Source organism: Leuciscus leuciscus, assembly GCF_965113295.1.
Source record: "Leuciscus leuciscus genome assembly, chromosome: 3".
NCBI lineage: Eukaryota > Metazoa > Chordata > Actinopteri > Cypriniformes > Leuciscidae > Leuciscus > Leuciscus leuciscus.
This window is the reverse complement of record NC_138727.1, coordinates 55,522,953-55,543,463: the sequence shown is the minus strand read 5'-3', so window position 1 is coordinate 55,543,463 and position 20,511 is coordinate 55,522,953. Positions and strand designations below refer to the sequence as shown.

General features: G+C 33.4%; 2 long non-coding RNA genes across 2 annotated transcripts in view; both read left to right on the top strand.

Annotated features, from left to right (window-relative positions):
- LOC309493935 overlaps positions 1–20,275 on the top strand; it is a 29,368-nt gene extending 9,093 nt beyond the window's left edge. The window contains exons 4-11 of the long non-coding RNA XR_014204111.1: positions 10,777–10,808; positions 11,599–11,698; positions 12,863–12,962; positions 14,045–14,144; positions 16,768–16,868; positions 17,551–17,824; positions 19,364–19,453; positions 20,181–20,275. This is a non-coding gene — a long non-coding RNA (uncharacterized lncRNA). The remainder of the gene's footprint in view (positions 1–10,776; positions 10,809–11,598; positions 11,699–12,862; positions 12,963–14,044; positions 14,145–16,767; positions 16,869–17,550; positions 17,825–19,363; positions 19,454–20,180) is intronic.
- LOC309494017 lies at positions 17,870–18,580 on the top strand. Its single transcript, XR_014204194.1, has 2 exons — positions 17,870–17,920; positions 18,467–18,580. It is a non-coding gene; the product is annotated as an uncharacterized lncRNA (long non-coding RNA).
- Positions 20,276–20,511: the final 236 nt, after the last annotated feature.

Here is a 20,511-nt window from a genome sequence, read left to right as displayed (position 1 = left end):
GCATCACGTTAACAGCAGAGAATGGTGAAATAGTTACGCTACAGAGTCTGACCGATCTTGTGCGAGGTTATGTCGAAAGAGGTGTCAGATTACACCTGTCCGCAAAAACAAGCACCATCACACGGAATAAGAGGAGATTCACATTACACAACAGGTCAAATGTGAAAAAATTTTCCGTGGTGTATGATAAGCGGGTACTCCAACCAGATTATACTACATTACCTTACGGATTCTAGTAATATATTTTAAAAATGTGTGAAACAGATGTGTTTGACTGCAGACTGCAACATCCTTTTTCGACAATCGTAGCCGGTCCGAGTGGTTCTGGCAAGACTTTTTTTGTGAAGAATCTAATGTATAATTCAGAGAAAATGTCCTCTGTCAAGTTTGACAATTTTGTCTATGTGTATACATCCTGGCAGCCAATGTATGATGAAATGTTACATGCTTTTGATATTAAATTCATTGAAGGTATACCAAAGAAATTGGATGACGAATCATTATTTCCTCCTGGCAAAACATCTTTACTCATCATGGATGATGTTATGATTCAAGCTGCTTCTAACACTGAAGTCGAGAAGATTTTTACACAATACATACATCATATGAAGATTAGCTGTTTGCTATTAATACAGAATCTGTTTTTCCAGGGTAAATCTACCAGAACAATCGGGTTAAATACAAATTATTTAATTATATTTAAAAATCCTCGAGATAAACAACAAATAGGCGTTTTAGGTCGTCAAATGTTTCCGCGTAATACACAATTTTTTATCGAAGCGTATCAAGATGCAACCGAACGGCCTTACAGCTATTTTTTGATCGATTATAAACCACAGACACCAGAAAAATACCGACTCAGAACGGATTTACTGTCAGACTACCCGGTGGTGTACGTCCCGAGGTGAAAATGAGCACAAGGCTTTCCAGAAATCTCTATCTCTTAAAGTTATTATACAAGAGCTCACCCAAGCAGAGACGTGTTATTCTGCATTCAGCCCCCGATGAGCTAATATTAGCTCTATGTGAACTGGCTCTCAATATTCTGCATGGCAAGGTCCCTCTAACTGCGAAACAGCACGGGGCTTTAAAAAGAAGGAAAAACGAGATAAAGTACGTTGCAAATAAAAATATTAATATCACCAGGAAGAGACGTATGATTAATCAAAAGGGCGGTTTTCTGCTTCCCCTACTCAGCGTAGCACTTCCCTTTATAACTAGCCTCATAACTAGAAACTGAATCTGAAGAGAAAAATGCAACATACCGAGAAATTGTATCTAGTGCCAAAACAACAGTTGGATAGACTAAGAACTGCACCGGTTCGTGAGAATATTCATGCGTTTGTGGAGAATGATTTGGATTCATCTATTAGAGATATACTACAGAGGCATGATTTGAACACTTACGAAAAATCCAAGCTCTACACTAATGTTTTACAACGATTCTTAAATGTGGTAAAACACGGTGATATGGAAAGTAACAGTCTAACTCTTACATTACCGGAACATGCGACACCTAGCCCCTCCCACACCCCCGAGGTTAGTATTGATGACGTCAGTGATGACCCAATCTTCTCAGAAGTTTTAAACAACGTTCCTCAGAGAAGCTTGAAAAATGTCAAATATATTATGGATAAAATGTCCAAAGCCAAACACTTGTCTTCATGGACTGTTGATGGAGAATTTGTCTATAAAGGGAGAATCATTCCCGGATCCCATATATTTGATCTGGTAAAGAGCGTAACATCACCACGGATGATGCATGACAATCGACGCCCTGGCGGCTGGTACGAGTTTCTGGATGCATTTGCAACATTAAATATTCCTCATTCGACTGTAACCAATCATAATGTAAGACGGTTGCTTGAATCACTTAAAAGGAAAACACACGTGGATGACTTTGGTAGTGCACCTGCTAAGTCTTTGAAAAAACGCCACACACACACACACGCACACGCCTCTGATGAAAACGTATTTAACTCGCCCAGCGTAGATGCAGAACAATGGATGAATTTTTAACAACTATATGTAATGGGTTTGTTATGTTTGTTTTTTCACAAAATATTATCATGTGTGAGATTTTCATTATGTGTATTTGTGTTTTTAGTTTTTAATCTATCCATGTTATTGCACAAACATATTGTATATAACGACCATGTATGTTGTGTTATTGTTTTGATGTCAAATAAAAGAAAGAAAACGAGATTATCCACCTGATTACGAGTCGTTTATTCATTACATATTCTTTATTTATTCGTTACACAGGAATTAATAAGACTGGAACATTTTACCAGACTGTACACACTGGATACATTTAAATCTTTTACTATCACAGACTATGGGTTTTATTTTTTTCACAAAAAGAGAGACCATAACATCATTTCTTAATAGATTATCGTCATGGTAGAATTTCATTATATCTTCATACTTAACACCTCGTGAAATATGATACAGAAAAAAGACACAATGCTCCCCGCAGGTGACAGATGTAAAATCTTGGACTTGTCTGGTAGAATGATGAACTTGGGTAGAGTTGTTTTTTAGAAAGTAGAGAATAGATGCAGGGAAAAAATCTGAATCCGGAGGATTCCCGAAGCTGTCAAAAAAACATCCGACCCCGTTTCGATCCATGTACAATGCTAACCAATGGTGGCCCGGTTCGTCCGATCGATCCGTATTACAAATTAATAGAGCTGGAAGATCTATCAACGGTTCTTTGGGGAGATGATCGCTAGCGTATACTCCTAAAAAATTTACATTACACGTAATGTTGTCCATAATTCCAGTTAGCTCCACAGTGTTCATTTCAAGTCGTTTAGTAGTGTTCTGCCAACACCTGTCTCCGATTTGATATTTCAAGAAGAGCATCATACGTAGCGTAAATCAAAATGTTTACTGTGTTTTGTAGAGGCTCTCTAAAACGTGCTTCTAACCTAATATTCCCTGATCTAATCAGTGACACATGCTGCGAACACTCTTCATCAGGAGCAAGATTATAGGCAAACAGTGTGTAGCCGTTGAGAAAATCCTCCCTGTCTATGGCCAAAGACTGGTTCTTCAGATGTCTCCCCGTGGCGGTAACCAGCTGATAATATTCTCTTACAGCATTTCCTAAATTAAATTGTGGCTGAAACGGCCGATTTGGGACATGAGCGCCGTCAGAGGTGAGATTTAAATATTCAAGATTAAAATGTTTGAACGCAAATGGTTTTTTTTCGAAGGAGCCAGTAAAAGCATCATTATCCGTCAATGCTATAATGATGGATTTTGGTAAAGTCCCGAGGAAGAGGTTTTCATGATTTGAGACGCGAGATCCAGCGGGAATACTAAAATTCTTGACACAGACTCTATCGAAAGCATACTTGGCTGTGGCCGAAAGTAAAGCTTGAGCATGACCCAAACGCACCGAAGGGGAGACAGACACTCTTTTGATAAAGAGAGAAGCGGAGATTATTTTTAGTTTATAATCGATCGCGTCCCCGCGCATAAGACAGAATTCATCTTTTGCTCTAGTTAAACGAATACGAATATCTACACCGTTCAAAAGTAATTTCGGCTGAAAAAATATATCGCTGTGTATAGGGGCTAATAACTCCACAACATTGCTCCCATCTGTAAACGCAGCCCTTTTTGTTAAACCTGCATTTGCACCTGCCGGGTCTGTGGCATCCATATGACCAGCGGTATCTTTGTAAAACAGTCCAGCTGAAAAGTTATTCTCTAGGGTATCTTTTCCATAATTAATGAGCATCTCCAAAATACACCTGTACGGATACGTGCTGGATGATTGTGACACTAGCCGATCTCCTAACGAAACATCCACCTGCGAGAAAATCGTTGAAGCCGGGTAATTAATCAGCGCCACGGGAGCTCCTTGCGGTACATCATTTCCATCTGGCAGAGTTATTTTAACCCGAGTGTATAGCAATGTGTTATTCAGATCAGTGTAGTCTTCACCAGTCCCTGCGATGAAAAATTCAATCGGAGAAGAATCATTAATCGCTGACACGGGAGGGATCTCCACATAAGTGTTTTTCTCAATAGCTGTTTGAGTTAAAGGCAGGGTAAAAATATCCAATTCTGATTTGATACATTCGTCTGACATGGCATGAATCAACGACATGGTTTAGAAGATAGTGTTGGTTCGTCTTTTCAAACTTGTAGATCTTTTCACACGCTTCGTGCGGCTTCTTGCTCTGCTTTTTACAACTGGGCGTTTCTTAGTGACGCGTCTAGTCTTCTTTATACCGTGACCACGCCCCCTCCTCATACGGGTCCCCGGTGGCCTTAAGCCTCTACGCATGACCATAAGACCGTGACCCCTCTGTCCCTGATCACTGTTATCATTATTAAATGACTTTGACAAGGCACTGGTAACTACATCACTTACTATATTTTTTGCCGCAGCTTTTATGTGTGGCTTTGCTATACTGAAACCCCTTCTTAGAAACGGTATCGCCATACGATATAATCCACGAAATAGACCCCCGATCCCTGATGCAAAGCCGGCCCCATACATAACACCGCTTCCGGCATAGCCCGGCATCCCATGTCCTGTTTGGGCCTGATAATATGATATGTAACGGTGGGGGTCATCCTGGTACGGATTGAGATAAGCCATTTTTAAAACAAATGTTTTCTCACTGGTCTAAAGTGCAGCTTCGTCACAACTTTTCCGTAGGTGAATCGTACGTCTTTATTCTGATCGTCTTTAATCTCGATGCCGATATCTGATATGTTGTTTTTATTAAGACGGACGTAATGAGACTTGTCGTACCTGACACTCACTGCTTTGTTAGTGATCGGTTCAATATGTATCGTCTCTAATAATGGAACATACGCGTCACCGACTGCTTGATATTCTATTATATCTATGTATACAAATAGAGTGTAAAATCCTCCAGTAATATCAGCCTGATGTGGTGCGTATGTGCGCACGTCTTCGTGTTCATCCGAACTGTTTACATTTTCTATAGGAACACCGGTTTTTAATCCTAGAATAACGGCTAGCTTACCATAAAACGTTAGTGATGCTCTCTGAGCTGCTTTCAGAAATATCTTATTCTTTATATTATCGTAGCCGAGCTGAACCCGTGATGGAAGAGTTGCGTTTATCTCTTTGAGTAATACTGAAATATCCTCAAAATAGCCGTATTTTATATTATTATGATTCGTAGATATTTTTAAGGCTTTCCGGAAAGTTTGAATATTAAGATCCCCCCGGAGTTTGGTACGTTCATTGTCATTCAAGCATTGTTCACATTCAATAATAAAACCAGCGTCTTCCTCGTTGAAAGTATGCCAAGTTTTTGGATAGTGAAACTCAACCAGAGCCACTTCCCATATTCCTTTTAAATGTATTGCCTTTGCCAATCTGGTTCTGTAATTAGATATGGTATTCTGTGGGTAAACATGGCCGGATGCATTGCACGGGAGTGTGACGTAGAATCCGTCCTCCTCAGACATCTCAGATGTTTTTTGGTTGAATGAGAACGTGAGCGACTCTCCCTAGGGTTTTAAGGGAGATTGTAGATCCATCACCTGCTTTTCATGAACCCAACTATTGAATTTTGATGGCCATCCAAACCATTTCACCAGAACGTACATGGTTTTTCCGCGTCGCTTTTTATCGAGAATTTTTTCGACTTTAAACGATTTATCATTGCTCACAATAATTTTTTGGAGTTCTTTTTCGTAAAAAAAACCCTGTATTATCTCTCCATCATAGTCCTGTATCCTGTATACGGCTGGATTTCGGGGTATACACGCACTTATAGTAAAGTATTCTTCGGTATAGTTCTGCTCATAGCCTTTGGTAAATATATTCCGGACTTTAGATATTCTGACCACGTCTCCCACTGAGAATTTAAAGACGGGGGTCTCTTTACGCATTTTCCCGTATAAATTGTTGAATACCACGGATTCGTTTTCTTTATTTACATCCAACGGTCGCATTTTTATGGACTTGTGATAACTGGAGTTATACCCCTCTGTCAAATCTTGCAAAATATCACAGTACCGTCTGGAATTTATCGATGTAAGATACCTCCACATTCGTCCTTTTAAAGTTTTATTAAACCTTTCGACCACACTCGCTTTTAATTCAGAAGCTGTTGAAAAATGTGTTATATTATATTTTTTCATCATCTGTTGAAAAGACTTGTTGAAAAACTCTGTGCCCTTATCTGTCTGCAACTTGATAGGTATTCGTCCCTCTCTCAAAACTGACAAAAAAGCTTTAGTTACTTCGGACGCTGATTTATTTCGCAACACCCTTGTCCAGGCATATTTTGAGAAAATATCAATAATAGTTAAAATAAAATTGATATTGTCGTTCTCTTTTGCGTAGGCTGACATATCTACTAAATCGGCCTGAAACTGCTGGTCTTTCCCATAGACAACCACACGATTCCGCTTATAATTTATTGGTGCGGTTCGATGGAGCGTGTATGTGTCTTGGCTGGATAGCCAATCACTCACATCTTTATCGGATAATCTTACACCGTGTTGTTCTAATACAGCTTGTTTTAATCTGTCTCTACCTCCGAGAGCACCCGAATTGCTGGGGTCGTAGTATATCTTTTTCATTAATTCTGCCATGTTAACGCTATGAGATTTCAGTCATAATGAATCGAGTTACAAATTTGTTCAGTATTTTATTTTATTTCACAATATAAAGTCACAAGCATTCTCAAACAATAAAATATATTTTTATTTCACCATATAAAAGTTACACAAGCATTTTCAAACAAAAGATATTTTTATTTCACCATATAAAAGTTACACAAGCATTTTCAAACAAAAGATATTTTTATTTCACCATATAAAAGTTACACAAGCATTTACAAACAAAGGATATTTTTATTTCACCATATAAAAGTTACACAAGCATTTACAAACAAAGGATATTTTTTATTTCACCATATAAAAGTTACACAAGCATTTTTATTAGAATGTAAGAAGTAGAAGGTTACAAACATCTATAATGTGAATTATATCACACAAAACAAAAAATAAAATTTCGCACATATTTCAAAATTCTTCTCCAAAATGTAATCGAGTAAAAAATCTAAAATATTACATACATCTGGATGTTCATTACTTAACAAACTGCAGACATCAGCCACATATGTACAAATACACAATATATCTCCTATTCTAAGAGAGTCGTGGCACTCAGGCATCAGCTCAAGAATGTTTTTGATAACCGCAGAAGGTGTGTTTTCACTGGTAACAGACATTTTTACCATATGATTCCATTCGTTCGATAATCCCCTCACGGCATTCATTAAATCCATTAGTCGTTTTTCATCCCGAGTTATGGTGGTGTTTGTAGTCCAATTATTCTGGATAATCTTGTGGAGCAGGTTAGATATTCCATATTTAACACGTGATTTAAAGAAATATTTTGTAATCCAAGAGGTAGAGCAGAAGTTCCCCATTTTCAAACCTGTGTGATCTCCGGATCTTCAGCCACGGCTCGTTTCCATTTATCCACAGCCGTGTATATTATTTCCTCGCAAGATTCATCGATCAGCTTGTCCCGTATTGAAGATAATTGCTCCACTATGTACATTTCATCTCTGAGGCCGTATAAAATTGCCTCAACAGCTCCTTGGATCCTCTGGAGATGCGGGCTGCCTCCGTACTGACTCAAGGCCTGCGCTAATATGTTTTTCAACTCCGGGGTGAGAAGCTTCAGACTGATTTCTTCAAAGCATCCGTAAAAATAATATGCAGAAGGTTCAAACAAACAAGTATGTCTAGTCTGCGATGGGTGATCCACCATGCAGCCGTCACAATTCTTCTTCATTTGTTGGTCTATCAAAAATTCCAGAATGACAGCCAAAATAGCTTTGATAATCCTGTGACCTGTGTCCCCGAGACATCCGTCCGTCTCATCGGTGGTTGTGTCTGGGGTCTCAGCGTCAGCGGCAGGTGTTGAAACTCCATAGTTTCTGAGGAACGCCAGATTGTGATATCCCAGTTGTGTGCAAAAATTATTTATCCATTCGATGTTTTTCTGAGGTAATCCATTTGTGATAGTCGGTAATCCATTTTTTGTAAATCCATCAGTAGCTCCAAGTAGTTGAGATGAAGTAGAAGGAGAACCGGTATCCTGAGACATGATGCGTGTGAATGAGTCAGAGTCCGGAGAGAGGGCCCTTTAAATGTCTGTACACAGTTGGGGGCGTGACGTGAATTCCGCGTCTGGTGGGGGTCGCCCACTCAGGGTGGAAAAGTTTGACTTTAATGTTGTTATAGCGTTCATATGCGCTGGTCCATTGGAAAAGCTGATTGATCTTGGAAAAAATATCTTCCACAACCGCTAGATCCTTCCATTGAAACATGAATTTCAGATCATACAATTTCAGATGTTCCTCCTCGGACACCGGCCAAGAGCATTCTGGTAAATTCTTACCAAAATCACTGCACAGGATATAGATATAATCTTCAGGATGTTTGTTGATTTGATCCGCGAGGATTCGATACCTTGTCCCCAAAGTCATTGCTGTCCATTCGGCAATGAAAAGTGGCATATCCCCGCCGTCTTTCAAATCTGGCCATACTTTTGTATAGAATAAACCCCACTCTCTCTCCGAAAAAACTAAATCCGGGTCCTCCGTTGTATTCGTTGTGAATCGTTCATCGTCATCCACGTTAACTAATCTAACCTCCATGTTGATTTTGTCATAAATATACGTACACGCACGTCCTCCAGATAAACGGAAGGCATATTTCACAGAATCTGACGGTTCGTGAAGAAATCGCGTTAAGCATGGCCCATGCGTTTCTCGTTTTTTTCGTGGAGCTAAAGTCAAATCCTCCATAGCCTCAGTAATCCTTCTCTCGGGAGTTTTGGGGTCTGACGCCATAGCCATTTTACTTTATCTGATTTGTAAAAAACCACAAGTAGTATTTCACTTGAAGTTTCCGCTGCTTTTTAAACTCTTAACTGTGATGGTGTGGTAGGGGGATTCCTATGAGTGATGTCATTTGTATCATCCAATGACATTTGAGAGGTGTGTCTTAATTTTACACAACCTATGAGCTTTGAGAGGGGCGTGTTAGGGGGTGTGGTCTCTCCGGGCCGTTGCATCGGTTTTCTTTGGTCATTTAAGTCTGGCTACTGAGCTGACCGGACGTGTTTTCTATTTGGGAGCTTGAAGGGGGGTGTGGGAATTTCCCACGGTGACATCTGGTGGGGCGGGGCTAGGGGCGGGGTTTGTGTGTGTCTCTCTGTAGGCCTCAGACTGCTTTATTTCTGTCTGACCTGTGGACTGAATGGACGCTCTACACTTTGCTCCACTACAACGAACACTTATATATCTTTAAACTCAGAGTCTTTAACAACTGGGTATGTAAAAACGTAACACTTTTTAAACTAGTTTGTGTTTTATGTAAAAGTTTTACAAATACTGTCTGAAAGTTAAAAAACTCTTAACTTGTTTTAATGTTTTAACATCTTTAAATAACACTAACTCATTTTTGAATATCTCTTTTAGAGAAAAATGCAATTTTAACTTATTTCATTGATGTTTTGAAAGTGATGAATGTACATCTGTCTTCTTTAATAAAAACACTGATCTCACACTCTGGCTATGTCTTTATTGTACATTTCTTTAAAAGTTTTAATTTACACTGTTTAGAACTACTGAGCGTGCGAAATTTTCCCACGCTTCAAATGTTCAACCCCTAAGGAGGCGTGACACAAATCCGATTTTCCCACGGTGTACTGTACAGCCCATAAGGGGGAGGAGCTAGCGTGGGAAATTCCCACGGTGTACTGTACAGCCCATAAGTGGGAGGAGCTAGCGTGGGAAATTCCCACGGTCAAAGGGGGCGGGGCTTTGAGGGCCATAAAGCAATAAAACTGTCAGTTTTTTAGATGGAAGGTGCCCTCTATTCTCTCTTCTGTCATGTTTGAAAAATGACCAAAAAAAAAGTTGCTGTGAAGTTTGAAAAAATACCAAAAAATGTTGCTGTCAGGTATCAGAAATGACAAAAAAAGAGTTTCTGTCATGTTTGAAAAATGACAAAAAAAAAAGTTGCTGTGAAGTTTGAAAAAATACCAAAAAAAGTTGCTGTGAAGTTTGAAAAAATACCAAAAAAAAGTTGCTGTCAGGTATCAAAAAAGACAAAAAAAGAGTTTCTGTCATGTTTGAAAAACGACAAAAAAAAAAAAAGTTGCTATGAAGTTTGAAAAAATACCAAAAAATGTTGCTGTCAGGTATCAAAAATGACAAAAAAAGAGTTTCTGTCATGTTTGAAAAATGACAAAAAAAAAGTTTCTGTGAAGTTTGAAAAAATACCAAAAAACGTTGCTGTCAGGTATCAAAAATGACAAAAAAAGAGTTTCTGTCATGTTTGAAAAATGACAAAAAAAAAAGTTGCTGTGAAGTTTGAAAAAATACCAAAAAATGTTGCTGTCAGGTATCAAAAATGACAAAAAAAGAGTTTCTGTCATGTTTGAAAAATGACAAAAAAAAAAGTTGCTGTGAAGTTTGAAAAAAATACCAAAAAAATGTTGCTGTCAGGTATCAGAAATGACAAAAAAAGAGTTTCTGTCATGTTTGAAAAATGACAAAAAAAAAAAGTTGCTGTGAAGTTTGAAAAAATACCAATAAAAGTTGCTGTGAAGTTTGAAAAAATACCAAATAAGTTGCTGTGAAGTTTGAAAAAATACCAAAAAATGTTGCTGTCAGGTATCAGAAATGACAAAAAAAGAGTTTCTGTCATGTTTGAAAAACGAAAAAAAAAAAAGTTGCTGTGAAGTTTGAAAAAATACAAAAAAAAGTTGCTGTCAGGTATCAAAAATGAAAAAAAAGAGTTTCTGTCATGTTTGAAAAATGACAAAAAAAAAAAGTTGCTGTGAAGTTTGAAAAAATACCAAAGAATGTTGCTGTCAGGTATCAAAAATGACAAAAAAAGAGTTTCTGTCATGTTTGAAAAATGACCAAAAAAAAAGTTGCTGTGAAGTTTGAAAAAATACCAAAAAATGTTGCTGTCAGGTATCAGAAATGACAAAAAAAGAGTTTCTGTCATGTTTGAAAAATGACAAAAAAAAAAAGTTGCTGTGAAGTTTGAAAAAATACCAAAAAAAGTTGCTGTGAAGTTTGAAAAAATACCAAAAAAAGTTGCTGTCAGGTATCAAAAAAGACAAAAAAAGAGTTTCTGTCATGTTTGAAAAACGAAAAAAAAAAAAGTTGCTGTGAAGTTTGAAAAAATACCAAAAAAGAGTTTCTGTCATGTTTGAAAAACGAAAAAAAAAAAAAAAAGTTGCTGTGAAGTTTGAAAAAATACCAAAAAAAAGTTGCTGTCAGGTATCAAAAATGACAAAAAAAGAGTTTCTGTCATGTTTGAAAAATGACAAAAAAAAAAGTTGCTGTGAAGTTTGAAAAAAATACCAAAAAAATGTTGCTGTCAGGTATCAGAAATGACAAAAAAAGAGTTTCTGTCATGTTTGAAAAATGACAAAAAAAAAAAGTTGCTGTGAAGTTTGAAAAAATACCAATAAAAGTTGCTGTGAAGTTTGAAAAAATACCAAATAAAAGTTGCTGTGAAGTTTGAAATAATACCCAAAAATGTTGCTGTCAGGTATCAAAAAAGACAAAAAAAGAGTTTCTGTCATGTTTGAAAACCGAAAAAAAAAAGTTGCTGTGAAGTTTGAAAAAATACAAAAAAAAGTTGCTGTCAGGTATCAAAAATGACAAAAAAAAGAGTTTCTGTCATGTTTGAAAAATGACAAAAAAAAAAGTTGCTGTGAAGTTTGAAAAAATACCAAAAAATGTTGCTGTCAGGTATCAAAAATGACAAAAAAAGAGTTTCTGTCATGTTTGAAAAATGACAAAAAAAGAGTTTCTGTCATGTTTGAAAAATGACAAAAAAAAAAGTTGCTGTGAAGTTTGAAAAAATACCAAAAAAAGTTGCTGTGAAGTTTGAAAAAATACCAAAAAAAGTTGCTGTCAGGTATCAAAAAAGACAAAAAAAGAGTTTCTGTCATGTTTGAAAAACGACAAAAAAAAAAAAGTTGCTGTGAAGATTGAAAAAATACCAAAAAAAGTTGCTGTCAGGTATCAGAAATGACAAAAAAAGAGTTTCTGTCATGTTTGAAAAATGACAAAAAAAAAAAAAGTTGCTGTGAAGTTTGAAAAAATACCAAAAAAAGTTGCTGTCAGGTATCAGAAATGACAAAAAAAGAGTTTGTCATGTTTGAAAAATGACAAAAAAAAAAAGTTGCTGTGAAGTTTGAAAAAATACCAAAAAATGTTGCTGTCAGGTATCAAAAATGACAAAAAAAGAGTTTCTGTCATGTTTGAAAAATGACAACAAAAAAAAAAGTTGCTATGAAGTTTGAAAAAATACCAAAAAATGTTGCTGTCAGGTATCAAAAATGACAAAAAAAGAGTTTCTGTCATGTTTGAAAAATGACAAAAAAAAAGTTTCTGTGAAGTTTGAAAAAATACCAAAAAACGTTGCTGTCAGGTATCAAAAATGACAAAAAAAGAGTTTCTGTCATGTTTGAAAAATGACAAAAAAAAAAGTTGCTGTGAAGTTTGAAAAAATACCAAAAAATGTTGCTGTCAGGTATCAAAAATGACAAAAAAAGAGTTTCTGTCATGTTTGAAAAATGACAAAAAAAAAAGTTGCTGTGAAGTTTGAAAAAAATACCAAAAAAATGTTGCTGTCAGGTATCAGAAATGACAAAAAAAGAGTTTCTGTCATGTTTGAAAAATGACAAAAAAAAAAAGTTGCTGTGAAGTTTGAAAAAATACCAATAAAAGTTGCTGTGAAGTTTGAAAAAATACCAAATAAAAGTTGCTGTGAAGTTTGAAAAAATACCCAAAAAAGTTGCTGTCAGGTATCAAAAAAGACAAAAAAAGAGTTTCTGTCATGTTTGAAAACCGAAAAAAAAAAGTTGCTGTGAAGTTTGAAAAAATACAAAAAAAAGTTGCTGTCAGGTATCAAAAATGACAAAAAAAAGAGTTTCTGTCATGTTTGAAAAATGACAAAAAAAAAAGTTGCTGTGAAGTTTGAAAAAATACCAAAAAAAGTTGCTGTGAAGTTTGAAAAAATACCAAAAAAAGTTGCTGTCAGGTATCAAAAAAGTTTCTGTCATGTTTGAAAAACGACAAAAAAAAAAAAGTTGCTGTGAAGTTTGAAAAAATACCAAAAAATGTTGCTGTCAGGTATCAGAAATGACAAAAAAGAGTTTCTGTCATGTTTGAAAAATGACCAAAAAAAAAGTTGCTGTGAAGTTTGAAAAAATACCAAAAAAAGTTGCTGTGAAGTTTGAAAAAATACCAAAAAATGTTGCTGTCAGGTATCAAAAAAGACAAAAAAAGAGTTTCTGTCATGTTTGAAAAACGAAAAAAAAAAAAGTTGCTGTGAAGTTTGAAAAAATACCAAAAAATGTTGCTGTCAGGTATCAGAAATGACAAAAAAAGAGTTTCTGTCATGTTTGAAAAACGACAAAAAAAAAAAAGTTGCTGTGAAGTTTGAAAAAATACCAAAAAATGTTGCTGTCTGGTATCAAAAAAGACAAAAAAAGAGTTTCTGTCATGTTTGAAAAATGACAAAAAAAAAAGTTGCTGTGAAGTTTGAAAAAAATACCAAAAAAATGTTGCTGTCAGGTATCAGAAATGACAAAAAAAGAGTTTCTGTCATGTTTGAAAAATGACAAAAAAAAAAAGTTGCTGTGAAGTTTGAAAAAATACCAAAAAAAGTTGCTGTGAAGTTTGAAAAAATACCAAAAAATGTTGCTGTCAGGTATCAAAAATGACAAAAAAAGAGTTTCTGTCATGTTTGAAAAATGACAAAAAAAAAAGTTGCTGTGAAGTTTGAAAAAAATACCAAAAAAATGTTGCTGTCAGGTATCAGAAATGACAAAAAAAGAGTTTCTGTCATGTTTGAAAAATGACAAAAAAAAAAAGTTGCTGTGAAGTTTGAAAAAATACCAATAAAAGTTGCTGTGAAGTTTGAAAAAATACCAAATAAAAGTTGCTGTGAAGTTTGAAAAAATACCCAAAAAAGTTGCTGTCAGGTATCAAAAAAGACAAAAAAAGAGTTTCTGTCATGTTTGAAAACCGAAAAAAAAAAGTTGCTGTGAAGTTTGAAAAAATACAAAAAAAAGTTGCTGTCAGGTATCAAAAATGACAAAAAAAAGAGTTTCTGTCATGTTTGAAAAATGACAAAAAAAAAAGTTGCTGTGAAGTTTGAAAAAATACCAAAAAAAGTTGCTGTGAAGTTTGAAAAAATACCAAAAAAAGTTGCTGTCAGGTATCAAAAAAGTTTCTGTCATGTTTGAAAAACGACAAAAAAAAAAAAGTTGCTGTGAAGTTTGAAAAAATACCAAAAAATGTTGCTGTCAGGTATCAGAAATGACAAAAAAGAGTTTCTGTCATGTTTGAAAAATGACCAAAAAAAAAGTTGCTGTGAAGTTTGAAAAAATACCAAAAAAAGTTGCTGTGAAGTTTGAAAAAATACCAAAAAAAGTTGCTGTCAGGTATCAAAAAAGACAAAAAAAGAGTTTCTGTCATGTTTGAAAAACGAAAAAAAAAAAAGTTGCTGTGAAGTTTGAAAAAATACCAAAAAATGTTGCTGTCAGGTATCAGAAATGACAAAAAAAGAGTTTCTGTCATGTTTGAAAAACGACAAAAAAAAAAAAGTTGCTGTGAAGTTTGAAAAAATACCAAAAAATGTTGCTGTCAGGTATCAAAAAAGACAAAAAAAGAGTTTCTGTCATGTTTGAAAAACGAAAAAAAAAAAAGTTGCTGTGAAGTTTGAAAAAATACCAAAAAATGTTGCTGTCAGGTATCAGAAATGACAAAAAAAGAGTTTCTGTCATGTTTGAAAAACGACAAAAAAAAAAAAGTTGCTGTGAAGTTTGAAAAAATACCAAAAAATGTTGCTGTCAGGTATCAGAAATGACAAAAAAGAGTTTCTGTCATGTTTGAAAAATGACCAAAAAAAAAGTTGCTGTGAAGTTTGAAAAAATACCAAAAAATGTTGCTGTCAGGTATCAGAAATGACAAAAAAAGAGTTTCTGTCATGTTTGAAAAATGACAAAAAAAAAAGTTGCTGTGAAGTTTGAAAAAATACCAAAAAAAGTTGCTGTGAAGTTTGAAAAAATACCAAAAAAAGTTGCTGTCAGGTATCAAAAAAGACAAAAAAAGAGTTTCTGTCATGTTTGAAAAACGAAAAAAAAAGAAAGTTGCTGTGAAGTTTGAAAAAATACCAAAAAAGAGTTTCTGTCATGTTTGAAAAACGAAAAAAAAAAAAAAAGTTGCTGTGAAGTTTGAAAAAATACCAAAAAAAAGTTGCTGTCAGGTATCAAAAAAGACAAAAAAAGAGTTTCTGTCATGTTTGAAAAACGACAAAAAAAAAAGTTGCTGTGAAGTTTGAAAAAATACCAAAGAATGTTGCTGTCAGGTATCAAAAATGACAAAAAAAGAGTTTCTGTCATGTTTGAAAAATGACAAAAAAAAAAGTTGCTGTGAAGTTTGAAAAAATACCAAAGAATGTTGCTGTCAGGTATCAAAAATGACAAAAAAAGAGTTTCTGTCATGTTTGAAAAATGACAAAAAAAAAAGTTGCTGTGAAGTTTGAAAAAATACCAAAAAATGTTGCTGTCAGGTATCAAAAATGACAAAAAAAGAGTTTCTGTCATGTTTGAAAAATGACAAAAAAAAAAGTTGCTGTGAAGTTTGAAAAAAATACCAAAAAATGTTGCTGTCAGGTATCAGAAATGACAAAAAAAGAGTTTCTGTCATGTTTGAAAAATGACAAAAAAAAAAAGTTGCTGTGAAGTTTGAAAAAATACCAATAAAAGTTGCTGTGAAGTTTGAAAAAATACCAAATAAAAGTTGCTGTGAAGTTTGAAAAAATACCCAAAAATGTTGCTGTCAGGTATCAAAAAAGACAAAAAAAGAGTTTCTGTCATGTTTGAAAAACGAAAAAAAAAAAAGTTGCTGTGAAGTTTGAAAAAATACCAAAAAATGTTGCTGTCAGGTATCAAAAATGACAAAAAAAGAGTTTCTGTCATGTTTGAAAAATGACAAAAAAAAAAGTTGCTGTGAAGTTTGAAAAAATACCAAAAAATGTTGCTGTCAGGTATCAGAAATGACAAAAAAAGAGTTTCTGTCATGTTTGAAAAATGACAAAAAAAAAAGTTGCTGTGAAGTTTGAAAAAATACCAAAAAAAGTTGCTGTGAAGTTTGAAAAAATACCAAAAAAAGTTGCTGTCAGGTATCAAAAAAGACAAAAAAAGAGTTTCTGTCATGTTTGAAAAACGAAAAAAAAAAGAAAGTTGCTGTGAAGTTTGAAAAAATACCAAAAAAGAGTTTCTGTCATGTTTGAAAAACGAAAAAAAAAAAAAAAGTTGCTGTGAAGTTTGAAAAAATACCAAAAAAAAGTTGCTGTCAGGTATCAAAAAAGACAAAAAAAGAGTTTCTGTCATGTTTGAAAAATGACAAAAAAAAAAGTTGCTGTGAAGTTTGAAAAAATACCAAAGAATGTTGCTGTCAGGTATCAAAAATGACAAAAAAAGAGTTTCTGTCATGTTTGAAAAATGACAAAAAAAAAAGTTGCTGTGAAGTTTGAAAAAAATACCAAAAAAATGTTGCTGTCAGGTATCAGAAATGACAAAAAAAGAGTTTCTGTCATGTTTGAAAAATGACAAAAAAAAAAAGTTGCTGTGAAGTTTGAAAAAATACCAATAAAAGTTGCTGTGAAGTTTGAAAAAATACCCAAAAATGTTGCTGTCAGGTATCAAAAAAGACAAAAAAAGAGTTTCTGTCATGTTTGAAAACCGAAAAAAAAAAAGTTGCTGTGAAGTTTGAAAAAATACAAAAAAAAGTTGCTGTCAGGTATCAAAAATGACAAAAAAAAGAGTTTCTGTCATGTTTGAAAAATGACAAAAAAAAAAGTTGCTGTGAAGTTTGAAAAAATACCAAAAAATGTTGCTGTCAGGTATCAAAAATGACAAAAAAAAGAGTTTCTGTCATGTTTGAAAAATGACAAAAAAAGAGTTTCTGTCATGTTTGAAAAATGACAAAAAAAAAAGTTGCTGTGAAGTTTGAAAAAATACCAAAAAAAGTTGCTGTGAAGTTTGAAAAAATACCAAAAAAAGTTGCTGTCAGGTATCAAAAATGACAAAAAAAGAGTTTCTGTCATGTTTGAAAAATGACAAAAAAAAAAAGTTGCTGTGAAGTTTGAAAAAATACCAAAGAATGTTGCTGTCAGGTATCAAAAATGACAAAAAAAGAGTTTCTGTCATGTTTGAAAAATGACAAAAAAAAAAGTTGCTGTGAAGTTTGAAAAAATACCAAAAAAAGTTGCTGTCAGGTATCAAAAAAGACAAAAAAAGAGTTTCTGTCATGTTTGAAAACCGACCAAAAAAAAAGTTGCTGTGAAGTTTGAAAAAATACCAAAAAAAGTTGCTGTCAGGTATCAAAAATGACAAAAAAAGAGTTTCTGTCATGTTTGAAAAAGGACAAAAAAAAAAGTTGCTGTGAAGTTTGAAAAAATACCAAAAAAAGTTGCTGTCAGGTATCAAAAATGACAAAAAAAAAGAGTTTCTGTCATGTTTGAAAAATGACAAAAAAAAAAAAGTTGCTGTGAAGTTTGAAAAAATACCAAAAAAAGTTGCTGTCAGGTATCAGAAATGACAAAAAAAGAGTTTCTGTCATGTTTGAAAAACGACAAAAAAAAAAAGTTGCTGTGAAGTTTGAAAAAATACAAAAAAAAGTTGCTGTCAGGTATCAGAAATGACAAAAAAAGAGTTTCTGTCATGTTTGAAAAATGACAAAAAAAAAAAGTTGCTGTGAAGTTTGAAAAAATACCAAAGAATGTTGCTGTCAGGTATCAAAAATGACAAAAAAAGAGTTTCTGTCATGTTTGAAAAATGACCAAAAAAAAAGTTGCTGTGAAGTTTGAAAAAATACCAAAAAATGTTGCTGTCAGGTATCAGAAATGACAAAAAAAGAGTTTCTGTCATGTTTGAAAAATGACAAAAAAAAAAAGTTGCTGTGAAGTTTGAAAAAATACCAAAAAAAGTTGCTGTGAAGTTTGAAAAAATACCAAAAAAAGTTGCTGTCAGGTATCAAAAATGACAAAAAAAGAGTTTCTGTCATGTTTGAAAAATGACAAAAAAAAAAAGTTGCTGTGAAGTTTGAAAAAATACCAAAGAATGTTGCTGTCAGGTATCAAAAATGACAAAAAAAGAGTTTCTGTCATGTTTGAAAAATGACAAAAAAAAAAGTTGCTGTGAAGTTTGAAAAAATACCAAAAAAAGTTGCTGTCAGGTATCAAAAAAGACAAAAAAAGAGTTTCTGTCATGTTTGAAAACCGACCAAAAAAAAAGTTGCTGTGAAGTTTGAAAAAATACCAAAAAAAGTTGCTGTCAGGTATCAAAAATGACAAAAAAAGAGTTTCTGTCATGTTTGAAAAAGGACAAAAAAAAAAGTTGCTGTGAAGTTTGAAAAAATACCAAAAAAAGTTGCTGTCAGGTATCAAAAATGACAAAAAAAAAGAGTTTCTGTCATGTTTGAAAAATGGCAAAAAAAAAGTTGCTGTGAAGTTTGAAAAAATACCAAAAAATGTTGCTGTCAGGTATCAAAAATGACAAAAAAAGAGTTTCTGTCATGTTTGAAAAATGACAACAAAAAAAAAAGTTGCTATGAAGTTTGAAAAAATACCAAAAAATGTTGCTGTCAGGTATCAAAAATGACAAAAAAAGAGTTTCTGTCATGTTTGAAAAATGACAAAAAAAAAGTTTCTGTGAAGTTTGAAAAAATACCAAAAAACGTTGCTGTCAGGTATCAAAAATGACAAAAAAAGAGTTTCTGTCATGTTTGAAAAATGACAAAAAAAAAGTTGCTGTGAAGTTTGAAAAAATACCAAAGAATGTTGCTGTCAGGTATCAAAAATGACAAAAAAAGAGTTTCTGTCATGTTTGAAAAATGACAAAAAAAAAAGTTGCTGTGAAGTTTGAAAAAATACAAAAAAATGTTGCTGTCAGGTATCAAAAATGACAAAAAAAGAGTTTCTGTCATGTTTGAAAAATGACAAAAAAAAAAGTTGCTGTGAAGTTTGAAAAAAATACCAAAAAAATGTTGCTGTCAGGTATCAGAAATGACAAAAAAAGAGTTTCTGTCATGTTTGAAAAATGACAAAAAAAAAAGTTGCTGTGAAGTTTGAAAAAATACCAATAAAAGTTGCTGTGAAGTTTGAAAAAATACCAAATAAAAGTTGCTGTGAAGTTTGAAAAAATACCCAAAAAAGTTGCTGTCAGGTATCAAAAAAGACAAAAAAAGAGTTTCTGTCATGTTTGAAAACCGAAAAAAAAAAAGTTGCTGTGAAGTTTGAAAAAATACAAAAAAAAGTTGCTGTCAGGTATCAAAAATGACAAAAAAAGAGTTTCTGTCATGTTTGAAAAATGACAAAAAAAAAAGTTGCTGTGAAGTTTGAAAAAATACCAAAAAATGTTGCTGTCAGGTATCAAAAATGTCAAAAAAAGAGTTTCTGTCATGTTTGAAAAATGACAAAAAAAAAAAGTTGCTGTGAAGTTTGAAAAAATACCAAAAAATGTTGCTGTCAGGTATCAAAAAAGTTGCTGTGAAGTTTGAAAAAATACCAAAAAAAAGTTGCTGTCAGGTATCAAAAATGACAAAAAAAGAGATTCTGTCATGTTTGAAAAATGACAACAAAAAAAAAGTTGCTGTGAAGTTTGAAAAAATACCAAAAAAATTTGCTGTCAGGTATCAAAAATGACAAAAAAAGAGTTTCTGTCATGTTTGAAAAATGACAAAAAAAAAAGTTGCTGTGAAGTTTGAAAAAATACCAAAAAATGTTGCTGTCAGGTATCAAAAATGACAAAAAAAGAGTTTCTGTCATGTTTGAAAAATGACAAAAAAAAAAAGTTGCTGTGAAGTTTGAAAAAATACCAAAAAATGTTGCTGTCAGGTATCAAAAAAGTTGCTGTGAAGTTTGAAAAAATACCAAAAAAAAGTTGCTGTCAGGTATCAAAAATGACAAAAAAAGAGTTTCTGTCATGTTTGAAAAATGACAAAAAAAAAAAGTTGCTGTGAAGTTTAAAAAATACCAAAAAATTTTGCTGTCAGGTATCAAAAAAGACAAAAATAGAGTTTCTGTCATGTTTGAAAACCGAAAAAAAAAAGTTGCTGTGAAGTTTGAAAAAATACAAAAAAAAGTTGCTGTCAGGTATCAAAAATGACAAAAAAAGAGTTTCTGTCATGTTTGAAAAATGACAAAAAAAAAAGTTGCTGTGAAGTTTGAAAAAATACCAAAAAATGTTGCTGTCAGGTATCAAAAATGACAAAAAAAGAGTTTCTGTCATGTTTGAAAAATGACAAAAAAAAAAAGTTGCTGTGAAGTTTGAAAAAATACCAAAAAATGTTGCTGTCAGGTATCAAAAAAGTTGCTGTGAAGTTTGAAAAAATACCAAAAAAAAGTTGCTGTCAGGTATCAAAAATGACAAAAAAAGAGATT